The sequence below is a fragment of the Solanum stenotomum genome, chromosome 5, assembly GCF_019186545.1.
Source record: "Solanum stenotomum isolate F172 chromosome 5, ASM1918654v1, whole genome shotgun sequence".
NCBI lineage: Eukaryota > Viridiplantae > Streptophyta > Magnoliopsida > Solanales > Solanaceae > Solanum > Solanum stenotomum.
Genome location: NC_064286.1, coordinates 55,722,843 through 55,735,114, shown reverse-complemented (window position 1 = coordinate 55,735,114; position 12,272 = coordinate 55,722,843). Strand labels below are relative to the sequence as shown.

The 12,272-nt window shown below is 24.6% G+C and overlaps 1 long non-coding RNA gene across 1 annotated transcript in view; it reads left to right on the top strand.

Annotated features, from left to right (window-relative positions):
* Positions 1–12,272, top strand: part of LOC125866403 (uncharacterized) — a 220,536-nt gene that overhangs the window by 201,884 nt on the left and 6,380 nt on the right. The gene's annotated exons all lie outside the window — the stretch shown is intronic.

Sequence of the window (12,272 nt, the reverse complement as noted above, 5' to 3'; positions counted from 1 at the left end):
GCTAAAAAAAAAAAGTGTATTCAATTTCGTGGGAGGAGGTAATGGTGCTTCAATGACTTTTCTTTTTGTAAGTGATTCAACAATTGTGTACTTATCTACAACCCACTCAAAGTTGTTGACTCATACTGAATAAGGTCATGGGTCTCTAACCTTCGCACATGAAATCAGATATATCTTGAAAAAAGTGAACAGTTTACGACACTTACTAATATCATCACCGTACAAAACTATCGCAACTTGTTCTTCCTGTAGTTTATATTAAAATAGAAAAGGTCTTTAATATGTCTACACATTCTTGATGCAATTACTGTGGAGAAATAAAGAGTAGTAAGTTGACGTTTTTATCCTGTACAATTATTGTTTGAAAATGAATATTCTAATTTTTGCTTTCCCGAGGGTGATTTTTATCGACCACCAAATTTTTGGACATCCACTCTTTAACCTGCAATGTGATTACTTTGATTTTAAGCCTCCGCTCCATTACTATAATGCAGTCTACAAAAAAAAAAAAAAAAGTGAAATTGTTACAACAAAGCTTTGTGCAAAAAACTAATAAAGAAAATTGTAATCGAAATCTCGATAGAAACTACGATTTGTATACTAAAAATTCAAAATTTATAGATAAACTTGTTTCACGTCTTCATTCTCATATTCTCATGCAGGTTACTTTTTCTGTTTTCCTCTTTTACATTCTTAGTTAAAGCTTCCATTTATTTAGAAATATGATTGTTTCTATTTATGAATTTGTTTTGTTTTGTGATGTTAGATCATGAAATGAGGAGTTATGAAGAGACATCAGAGTAGGAATAAGCTTCTTCCTAGAGAGAGAATTGATTGCCTTATTGACCCTGACTCTCATTCCTTAAAAAGTAAGGTGCATAAGTAAGTAGTGTATATGTGAAGAAAAGAGAGTTTCATTTAATTGAAGGGAGGTATTTTTATTGGTGGAATTTTGCGTTAAATATCTTGTTTAGAGTTCATTTGTCAGATGATGTTGTCGAACTATTATATCTTAGCGAGTATACAAATTTAGATTGTCGTTACTGAATTGGTAAAAATTCTATCGAATTATACTTGAATCTTCTTTTTTAAAAGTGACAAATCTCATATGCCTTAGCCTGAAAATTTTATTATTTTTATTTTTATTTTCACTTACAATTATATTTTTCACCTACACTCAATCCATATATAGAAGTATTTATTATCATTGTTCTTCCTCTTTTTGTTTTAATTTCTTATTATTTATGGGTATATATCGTTCTTATTTTTTTTCCCATGGAATCTTATAGTTCTAATCTTTGTTATTTTGTCTCTTACTCCAAAATGATGACAAAATATATTTCGTCAAATAGCTATATATTTAAACTAACAATCGACAAAAGATTATACTATATCATAACATATAAACTAATTTATTTATATTTTGAATTTTCTTAGTTAAATTCTGACTCCAGCACATGATATAAAATTTAAAAAATATTATTGGATTCAATCAAATTCGTAATAAAATGATTGGCTCTACCCTACTTGCAAAGAAGAAGAAAATGCATAAAATTTAAAACTAACAAAGAGAGAATTAAGTAGCTAGCAAATAATGAGTGAGCTAGCATTCTCATTAAAGGTAGGGGTGTGCATCAATCGGTTTGGTTCGGTTTTATGTATTATCTGTTCGATTTATTGGTTTTTGGTTTTTAAATATGTTAATCCAATAACAAATCAATAAGTTATTCTTATTGGTTTTCGATTTATCGATTTTTGGTCGTTATCGATTCGGTTTCGGTTTACCCAATAAGAAAATGTCCGTAAAATATTGTGACTTCTCACTTCTCTAAATGCTTTGATATAGTGAAACAAGAAAGATAATGAGAAATTGCATCAATAAGAGAAAATATAGTACGAAGGCTATAATTACATGTCACCATCAAAGCACAGTATGGAATTTTTTATGTTAATCAATTATGGACCTTTACAAACTTGTAAATGCTACAACCTACGATTACAAACTAAAACTAAAATCAAATAGTCCAACAAGCTCTAAAACTAAAATCAAATAGCCACAATTGCGAACCCTTACTTTAGTCTTTAGGTTTTGAGTAAAAAGTAAAGACTAGTAAAGCGGCCTAGTGTGAAGTGGGTAGAGTACTAATAATTTGATATAGTTATAATGTCTAGTTATATATTAAACTAGTGAATTTGGCCGCGCTACGCGCGGTTTTTAAATATTTCAGATTTTATTTAAATTTTTCTAACAAAATTTCACTTTATTTGATAATATTAACTATAAAAATTGTATTTTGTTTCTACAAATTTACAAAACATTATTTTCTTTAATTCTACTTTTACGTACTCTTTGTAACTCTTATTTTATCTTTTAAATATTTGATTACATTATTATTTCTCACGCACTTATTATTTGACTTTATCCCTATAAAAGTTTTCGAGTATTCACATACATAATTCTTTTTCATATTTTTTTGTGTTTTCTCCTATTTTAGAAGATCATGAATATTGTACCCTGAAACATAAAAAAGGTGAATGTCACGCCTTGCAAAAAAAAAGTATATTTTTTAAGTTTTACAATATAAATAGAAAGAAAAAATGGGCATTTTATCTTTAATTGTACCAAATAGATTTCAAATTTATTTAATTTTTATATGTTTGCTCGTTTAACGGTTCATTTTCTCAGATTTATACACTTTTAATATACTGTTTGCTTCACTAAAACAATCTAAATTAATTTCTACTACAACAATCTATTTGAAGCTAATGGTTCATTTTTCATAATTATAAAAAAAAAAAATAGTTACATAAAGTAATTTTTAATAACGTAAAATGAGTTATGGCAAAATATACTTTTAGATTCTTTTTATTGTTTTGATGTACAAATAAATATAAGGAAATAAGAAATTTTACAAATGTTTTCGCAAACAATTTCAAAATAGAATTCTCACAAGTCCATTACGATTTTCCTCCATCTCTCGTATTATTTTTTTCACTATTTATGTCGTATAAAAAAAGAAGATAAACATGAAATCACTTACTGATTTGCCAAAGGAGAATCCTACATGAATGAAGCTAATTTTGATAATAAATAATAATTTACAATGAACCGATTATATGAATACAATCAATAATGAAAAGTCAATAAATTTGTGTTCTTGGTAACATCACATATTCATGCATGCGATCTGCAGTAAGAAATTTAAAAAACAATTATAATTTTTTTTATTTATTCACGAAGAACTAATAATTCATAAGCATTATCAACAATCAACGATGAAAAGTCACTATATAATTTTTAGAATTTTTTGTGATGAAAAATTTAGTAAATTTGTTTGGTAAAATTTGAAGACCAATCAAAAGCATGGTAAGAGAACTACTTGCACTTGTTCATGTTTCAACTCCTCTGGAAAATCAATAAAGAGATAATTTATTGTTAAACCTGCAAACAATTAACATATAATTAGAATATTATTTTCATAAGATATATAAATCAAAATTCATTGCTTGAGGTAAATAAAAAATGAAGATAAAAATAAGATGTTGCAATGCTAAATAAAAAGAAATTAAGAAGAGATATAAAATGACCAAATTGAAGTAATGATGAAAAATAGAGGAATTGTGGTAGAATTCTGAAATGTTTACATTATATAGTAAAATTTTGAAATGTTAGAATTATCTTTTTTATTAAAGTTACCATTAAATGAGTAATGTTTTTAATAAAATTATGTAACCACTTTTTCCGTAATTAACCACATTAATTATGGAAAAGTAAATGTTAATTATAGAGAGTAGCCTTTTGAAATTCTGTATTTTAGGAATGTATAACTGATCATTAATAATTAATAGTAGTTAATAATTTTAAAATAGAGAAAAATGTCTAAAATTTAAGAAAATAAATAAATAAATTTTCTGATCATTGAAGCATGTCACATCAGTAGGATGAAGATCCTCTTATATATATATATATATATATATATATATATATATATATATATAAATATTATTAATATTTCATAATTCGGAAGGGTAAAGTAGTAAATTATTACCGTCTTATTGGATTATCGATTTACCCAATAACCCAATAGTAAAAACCGATACCAAATCAATAACCCAATAACTTCTTTTTATAAACCCATTAAAAATCCAATAACTCAATAACAAAGAACCCGATAATATTTTTTTGGTTCGATTTATCGGTCGATTCAGTTTTTGAGCACCCCTAATTAAAGGGGCTCAAAATATTTTTAAACATTCTTGAAGAAGCTAGGGGTGGCTGAACATATATTGTATATAGATAAAAGATAATTTTAATTATATATCGTTAAATTGGGTAAAAGTCTCACATCGATTTAGAATGGAGTGATGGTCTTCTTATATGGACTTGGGCAATTCTCTCCTCATGAGCTAGCTTTTGGGGTTAAGTTAGGCTCAAATGTCATATTTTTACAATTAAAAACGGTGTAAATTTAAATTTCTGCTTTACGTGATGTAATATTTTATATTGACTTGTATTTCCTTAAAAGTGATTGCCCGCGAAAGCCGTAGCCCTTTAATTGCTTAGGGAAATCGGCCTTCTTTAGTCATATGATATTTGCGTTGGTTTTTCCAACGAAAATTTGTAAATTGTAATAGTCGAACGTGATTGCAACTTCGTTCACAAATTATGTACCATTGATGCTTTGAGTAAAACGTATGGCTCTTTCTTTGTTCTCACACTACAACCATTTAAGGAAAACAGCACTTCACCTATTTCTCCTGTTTGTCCTCCCATAAACTTTTTCTTTTTGTTTATTCTTGTTAAACTTACATATACAAAGATGTCATTAGGATAAAAGAAGAATCTTTGAAAACAAGGGACGACAAAGTGAAGAAATTGCAAAGGAAATAGCCTTCACCTGTAATGTGAGAGCACCACTGAGGATCAAGGCCAAGCTATAACAACTCTTATTTTGATGTTTTATGTTGATAGATAGCTTCTAACAGTTTTGTTAAAATTGTTTGTTTTAAGATGGCAATATGTGTATGTATTGCTATGGCTCTATAAAGACTTGCTTTTGGTGATTAATGGAAATGTAGTTACCAAAAAAAAAATAAAAAAAAAAAATGACACATGTCAACACTAGAAAATTTTCAGAATTTTAAATAATTTTTAATACTTAATAATCAATAATTAAATAAATATAAATATAGACACATGTCAATAATTAGAATTAGAATGACACATGTCAACATCACAAAAAATTTAACAATTTTAAAATTCAAAAATTAATTAAAAATATTTTAATTATCTATCTTAAATTAACCAAAAAGAAATAAAGGTTACTGTTTTTAATTTAGATTTTAAAGGAATCAGTTTCCGCGAAAACTGTTTTTAAATTTGAATTTTAAATTTTTCTTTTTTGAAATACAATTTAATAATAATGATAAAAACAATATAATAATAATAATAATAATAATAATAATAATAATAATAATAATAATAATCTATCTATATATAATAAGAGAGAGAAAAATGTCACATGTCATTACCACAATTATTTCTTAAATTTTAGTTTTAAAACTGATATTTTTAGTTAATTTAAATAATAAATTCAATTTTAAAAACAAAGAACAATATAAAACATTTATAAAAAAAACAGTTTTGAAACTTAACATTTAAATTCAATTTTAAAAACAAATAACAATATAAAACCACTTTTAAAAAAAAATCTATTTTGGAACTTAATGTTTAAATTCAACTTTAAAAATAAATAACAATATAAAACAATTTTTTTTAAAACATACATTTTGCAACTTACCGTTTAAATAACACTAAATCATATTTATGCGATATACAAAATTGTAAAGAAATCTAAACCTATCTAATTATCTATTTTACTTTTTAAAAATAAAAAAATAAAAAGAAACTTCAATTACAAATAATTATCCCTAAAATTCCTCACCCACTTACTTAACTTCCTTCCCCAAAAAAACTCAATCGTATTAATTCACTAAATTTAAATACGATAATCTTTTCTTTAGTTTTTTCAAGAAAAAAAATGCATCTCAATAAAGGAAATTCAAAGCAATAATAATCCTTAGCATTCATGGAAAGGTAATTTTTTTTGCATATTTTCTCTCTTTTTCTTCTGTTATATATGGTTTACATGATCAATAATTGTACTTTATTTTGAAAGTTCTAGATGTTGAAGATGTCAATTGATGAAGTTAGGATCAAGCCATTTATGTGATGAATATGTGTAGCTGAAGAAGGAGAAACACTTTTAAGACTATATTCGATAACTATGTCAATCATGTAATATTTTAATTTTTTTCATCTTATGTTTTGTTTCAAAATTAAACTGTGTTGATGTATTTACATATAATTTATGATTCTTTGTTTACTGCATATTTCATATTTATAATTTTTTAATCTTATTTTTTTAACATGCAGATGATGATGAAACTATAATGAAAATTTTGAATTGAAAGATTAGAAGTATTTGAATTTGAAGATATTATATTTTCAAAATAAAAAAAATTTATTAACTTAATTAAAACTAGAAACTCATGTTTATAGAATTCTAAATAAACTCTTACTATTTCACAAATTTATCTTTATGTTAACAAATATATTTAACTATATTTAATTTACATATAAATGAAGATAATAGTACTATCGCTCCATATTAATATAAATGAAAGTTGACATATATCTGCTTGCAATTTATTTATTTATCGGATGATATTGAAAACATTAATATGACAACGATTTCAACAACGACTACAGTGATAATGACGACGACGTTGATGATATCGATATTACAACAATGAAGATTAAAGTGGACAACAAAAGAAATATTAAGATGACGAAAGAGATCAAAAAGAATAAAAAGAAGATCAAGAAGGAACATACAATGACTGAAATGATAAAAGAAATACAGTAAAGTAGATCATCATTTTTCATTTTGGATCATTTCAAGATTATACTGGCAATGGTAAAGGAATAAACATTCATAGTTTCATTTCATCATCCATAATGTGATGATTTGTATTTATCAGACCATTCACACTTCATTCTTTCTTTAAATGTCCAGGTAAATATACCAATGTTATATTGAAAATTCATAAAGTAAAACATAAATATAAGTGAAAATTTGTAAATCTTATAATATATAATTTGCATAAACTTTCTTTTTCTTTTCTTTATAATATGTAAAGAGATAAGATTTATTACCCACAAAAGTTTTACGTGGATAATATAGGTTTTCTTATGTGGTTTTATTTTTAACGTTGTTTATTAGTTTGTCTTAAATGTGTAAGAATTGTTTTTGAGTTCTAAAAATTACATTAAGTTATGGAGAAACATTTTATTTTGGCAAATTTTAAAAGATCTAAAGAAAGAGGAATATTTACGAAAAATTACATATTAAAACAAATTAAAAAATAAATATATTTCTTTTTAATTTTTAAAACATTCAAAAATTTAAATTCGTTATTTTAAATAATAATCAAGAAATAAACAATTCAATGTAATTGTAATCATATTTTCATCAAATATAGCCAGGATATAAGAATGAAAATTAACTTAAATTAAAACAAAAGCTAAGTAAAGACTTTCACTAGCTATCCATGAATTATGGATCCCATTAATGTGAAAATTGAGCGTTTAAAATTTTCAAAAAATACGTCATAAATTTGTGTTTAATTTTTTTTAAAAATATGTTTTAAATTTGTGTTTCAAATTTAGATAGGAGATAAGTTTGAAAATTAATTTCAATGAAAAAAAAAAAGAAGATAAGTAAAGACTTTCACCAACTACCCACAAATTAGGAAACCCTACTGTGAAAATTGATAGTTTTAAATTTATTTTATATTCTAAAAATATTAGAAAATTGATAGTTTTAAATTAATGTGAAAATAGCAATTTAAAAAAAAAAAAAGATTTGTTCCAAGCCATACTTTCATCAAATTTGGCTAGGAGATAATTTTGAAAATTATTTTTAATTAAAATAAAATACGACATAAAGACTTTCACCAACTAGCCATGAATTATGGAATCCTATTAACTATGAAAGTTGAGCATTTTAATTTCTTTTTTAAAATAAAAAAAAAACTAACAATTAAATCCTAATTTTAAAAATAAAATAATTTAAACAATTTCAAGTTAAATAACCATATCTTCATCAAATTTGTCTAGGAGATAACTACACCTACAATTTGAAATAATATCAACTCAAAATAAAGATATTAATGTTGCTAATTTTTTAGTTTTTAGTTAATAAAAACAATGACAAATATAATAAAAATAAATAAATATAAAATATAATATTTAAAACATTAAAAATAATAATCAGCCATTTGGATTATTTACAAATATCCAAAAGAAAAAACTATTTTTAAAATTACCTCAACTATTGTTTCTTTTTAATTTATTTAAAATTAAATTTTGTAAAAACTGACAATCTTAACAATATGTCAGTTTTGCCTCTATAATCGATTACTTCTTTAAAAAAACATTTTTTTTTACTTTCACTATATATATATATATATATATATATATATATATAAGCCACAATGCAAATATAGATAAAGTATTTTGTTACATTGTAACTATCTTGTTAGCTTTCAACCAAAAGCTAACAAGATTTTTAGTTACATATTTATTATTTAGTTAAATAATAAATATGTCATTGTATGAGCTATTTATTACTCATTCCTTTTGAATTTGTTAATCTGATTTTGATCTGACACATAGTTTACGAAAGTAAATTAGATTTTGAGAAAAAACATTATTTACGAAAGTAAATTAGATTTTGAGGAAAAAACATTAAGTAATACTTGAAGTTGTCCCAGATTTTCAAAAAGACACCTTAACTTTGCGTGCATCCTATTACCCCACAAAACATTCAAAATCACAATAAATACACATTTTTTACACAATATTTCCACTTTGGACAAAAATATCCTTCGAATGTGCAATTTCTTAAATACAAAAAGTCGGACCCATTATTGATCTATTGAAGGATGCTTTGGTAATTTCCTATGATGAATTCGTTTTGTTTCTTTTAAATTTATTTTAAATTTATTTTACTATACTAAATAATTGTATAAAATATTATGAATCACGATAATCAATTACTTAATTATTTAAAAGATATAAAAATATATAAAAGATCTGATTGACTCTTCAAATTTTACCAGTGACACATAAATTGGGACAAATGAAATAATATATATTATTTGAAAATTTCTTAGAAAGTATTATAAATTACAGTAATTAACAACTAGAAATATTTCAAAGACAAAAAAAATTGATTGAATCTCAAAATTTTTTTAGTACTACATAAATTGAGAAAGAAGAAATGACCTCTATTATTTGAAAATGACGTAAAAATATTACAAATCGTACAATAAGAATTAACAATTTAAAATTTTAAAAGACTTTAATGCTTTATACTTATTCTATTTCCACTTTGGACAAAAATATCCTCTCAATATGCATATTTTTTTAAGCAAAAAGTGGGACCCATTATTGATGTATTCAAGGATGTTTTGGTAATTTTCCTATGATGAATTCGTTTTGTTTGTTGTTTAATTTTTTTTAAATAATTGTATAAAATATTATAAATCACAATAATTATTTACTTAGATATTCAAAAGATATAAAAATATGTAAAAGATCTGATTAACTCTTCAAATTTTATCGGTGACACATAAATTGGACAAATGAAATAATATATATTATTTGAAAATTACTTAGAAAATACAATAATTTACAGTAATTAACAATAGAATATTTTAAAGACAAAAAAGTTGATTGAATCTCGAAATTTTATTAGTACCACATAAATTGAGAAAGAAGAAATAACCTTTATTATTTCAAAATTGCGTAAAAGATATACAAATCATACAACAATAATTAGCAATTTAGAATGTTAAAAGACATAAAATTTTTGTTACCATAGTTAACAATAGTTAAAAATTTAAACTATTTTAAGTTAATATTAAAGTTTGATTAACTCTTTAATTTTGTCTTTGTCACATAAATTGAAACAAAAAATGATACATATTGGGCCCGTGCTAGCACGGGCTACGATGTCTAGTATATATATATGGGGTTGTATTTATCAAGATTATTTTTACCTTAAATCAATTTTCTATCATATTGTAGCACAAATTTAATACGGAAAAAAATATTTTGTAAAATCTTTTGATTTTGAATAAAATACATAGAGAAAATGTATCAACATACATATGGAATATTAGAATTGATAAATTACTAACATAATTTTTTATTCAAACAATATGAAAAGAATAAAGTACAAACAAATAAAAATATTTGAAGTATTTTTTATATTTGATCAAAGATAAGATGATCATAAAATTAATAGTATCCTTACAAAGAATTCAACTTGATATATTATAAAACTAAAAGTGTAGCTGATATAGTTATAGATATAATATTTTAATACGATAAAATAAATTATGTACTAATAATATTAATTCAATGTGCTCAAATAAATAAGCTAATGATTTGTATTATTATTATAACAAATTAAATATATTATTAAGTGCATAATATATTTTATTAATTATTTTTAATTATAAAATTATTACATTTTAAATCATCCGCGCAACGCGCGGGCACGTATACTAGTAATTAGATATATTTAAGAATTATATAAATAATATATCGAGTTTAGTCAGAAGACTATTTGTTAAATGTGATCATTTTTTACATATAAATGTTTATATTTAGTTAAAATTATATTTTATGTGTATATATAATAAAGACTTAAGTCATATGCAGCCCCTTAAAGTTGTCTGCATATTCCATTTTAACACCTCAACTTATCTTTGTGCCTATTGGACACTTTATTTGTTCAAAAGTCATTCCTATTAGACACAAAATGCTGACATGCCAAAAAATGTGTGCTACACTCTCTTTAGGCACGTAAAGCTATTGAAATTAATAATTTTTCTTTTTTTCTAACTTATATACCAAAATTAATGAAATTTTTGAAAATGTAGTCTTCTTCCCCTCCCAAAATTACACCCACTGTACTATTCTCATTCACAAATCTTCATAATTTTTTTTACACAGGCGCACACCACACCACACCCCCTCCTCCTCTCTTTCTCTCACCCTCTCCCGTTCTTCTTCTTCTTATGTTTTTTCCTTTTTTTTAATGTAGATCTACATCTTCAATATTCCGGCAAACATCCATTCATTCCAATGGAAAAAAATATGAATTGGTTTTTTCAAGAAAAAGTTTGTTATTATCTATTGTAATTGTGATACATGATTACTAATGAGAAAAAGATAAAGGTAACGAATAGAAAGTTTTGATGCTATCAAAATGAAAGAAAATGGGTATTTCGCATTGTTGATCAGTTTATTATAAAGAAGAAAAAAAAGAAGAAAAGAGTGGTTGTTCTGATGGGTAGAAGGGGAAGTATTTGGGTGGATTGAGCAACAATGTAACTATTAAAGTTTTTCAAAATTTCGAATCTAAATAATCTACAATTGTTAATTTATGATAAAAAAGAAGAAGAAGAAGAAAAAAAGAAGTGAAAAAGATGACGCCGAGGGGTTGGGTAACGTGGGAAGGTTTGGGTGGGTGGGTGGATTTTTTAGGGGACAAAATTTTATTTTACTTTTATCATTTAAAATATATTTTAAAATAATTTTTTGATCCAAATGACACATGTCATAATTTGATTTGTCCTTGTGTCATGTCATCGCAAGTGTATTTCACACACTTGATATTTTTGGATGATTGTCAAAAAAAATGTCAAATAGGTATCAATTCGAACTGGTAAAAGTGTTCAATAGGTACAACCCTTAGTTGAGGTGTTCAAATGAATTATGGAGACAATTTTAAGTGGTTGTAGATGAATTTAAGCCTATAATAAATATTGTATTTTAACTTCTTCGTGTGTTATTTTTTCAGATTTTGATATCAAAATATCCACTATCACAATAAGCACCCACAAATTAATTGATCACACAAAATATATTTTTTTTAAATGAAAAGAAGCATAAATTAACACTAGTAATGAGGTATTTATGGAGTTGGAAATTCAATTAGAGGGTATTACATAAACACTAGTTTGATGGATTAATAATGAATCAAACTTATCATTTGCAGCCCCACAATGTTCACTCCTAAATTTTTGCATTTTTCATATGATTAATAATTAATGCCCCCTCCTCTTTGCCTCAAGTCCTCCTTCGGGCAGACCATATAAGTTATATTTATAGTTTTAAACAAAAGTGTTTATAT